We start from the raw sequence: 1,831 nt of genomic DNA on the forward strand, positions 1-1,831 counted from the left end.
AGCTCCGTCGTCCAGGGAGAGCTTGGAGTAGAGTCGCTTCTCCTCTGAATCAAAAGGAACCAGCTGAGGTGGTTCAGACATCTGATTACGATGCCTCAGTTTTCATAGCATGCTTCCATTGGTAAGGGACCAGAGTCAGACCCAGAACTCGGAAGGGATTATGACTCTTCTCTGGACTGGGAACACCTCAGTCAGGATCCCCCACCTCAGGAAGAGCTGGAAAATGTTGCTGGGGAGGAGGTCTGGGTTTCTCTGCTGGACCTGTTGCCACCATGACCAGACTATGGATAAGTGGTTGAAGATGGAGAGATAGAGATTTCTGATAATGTGGAAATATTAAATATAATTTATAAAATCAGTGCAGAAGCTGTTAAGTAGCTCCATTTTATAATTTACTTTAATCCAACGCAGATATCTAAAGTAACGTCCCAACTACTCCCACACCTCCGGTTGTCTCCATCTGAGTGATTTGGTGAAACGTTGAGTTTTTCTGCTCAGATCAGTTCCTGAGTAAAAGCAGATCATGCTAATTATTTCACCTAGAGAGAAAACCTGAACAAACAGATACGATGATGTTAAGCAGCACACCTGGATTGTCCAGCGCTGTAAAACTCGTACTTTTATACTTCAGAGTATTTGGAGAAATATCACCCCCCAGTAAAGGGGCGATCACGTCTACATCCTCTGCTCAGAAGAGACGTTAAACTCAGAGAAGAACTGACTGGAACGTCTGCGTGGAGGGAGTCTGTGAGAAGCAGCTGGAGAGGAGAAGAATGACGGCCGGTGTAACCAGGAGCACAGTTCACCAGCAGCAGCAGACACTTAGATAAAGACGATGAGCAGCTGCTTAGAGTCGCTGCTGAGCTGCTGCTGAGGAGGAGAAGTAGAAAACAGTCACACAGACAGACAACAAGAAAACTAGACCTCTGTTTGGTGGAGCAGGACTGTGCTCAGACAGACAGACAGGTGGATAGACCGATTGATGGATGGACAGAGAGACAGACAGACAGAGAGACAGGCAGACAGACAGAGAGACAGACAGATAAACGGACAGACCGATTGATGGATGGACAGACAGACAGAGAGAGAGACAGATAGACAGAGAGACAGACAGACAAATGGACAAACAGACAGACTAATTGATGGAGAGACAGACAGACAGAGAGACAGACAAACAGAGAGACAGACAGAGAGTCATACAGACAGCCAGAGAGACAGACAAACAGAGAGACAGATAGACAGACAGACAAACGGACAGACCAATTTATGGCTGGACAGACAGACAGACAGACAGAGAGAGAAACAGAGAGACAGACAGACAGAGAGACAGACAAATAGAGAGACAGACAGAGAGACAGACAGACAGAGAGACAGACAGACAGAGAAACAGAGAGAGAGAGAGACAGACAGAGAGAGAGAGAGACGGAGAGAGAGAGGAATGGTATCTTGGATTATGAAATAGATTTAGGGTCAAGATATGAATTGAGTTTAGGCTAAAGAAATGAACTGAAGTCAAAACAACGTCCTTATAAGGATAAAAATACAAAAGTGTGTGTGTGTGTGTGTGTTTGAGCCTCAGTGTATCGACCTGTGTGTTGTTGTTAGCCAGACATGACTTCCTGAACAGACAGAAGACAAAGGATCTACACAGAGTGGCCACTCGTGCCGCACAGTGAAAACTGGCTGCCAGGCACATCTCAAGCCTTTGTCGCCGTGGAAACCCAGCATCAGTGGAGCTACTGGGAGGAGTGTGTGTGTGTGGGGGGGGGGGGGAGCTGGAGGAGAATGTTCGTTTGCTCTGTAGCAGTGAGACTGGAGGACAAAATGAGAG

The sequence above is a fragment of the Nematolebias whitei genome, chromosome 1, assembly GCF_014905685.2.
Source record: "Nematolebias whitei isolate Nwh7 chromosome 1, NemWhi1, whole genome shotgun sequence".
Classification (NCBI taxonomy): Eukaryota; Metazoa; Chordata; class Actinopteri; order Cyprinodontiformes; family Rivulidae; genus Nematolebias; species Nematolebias whitei.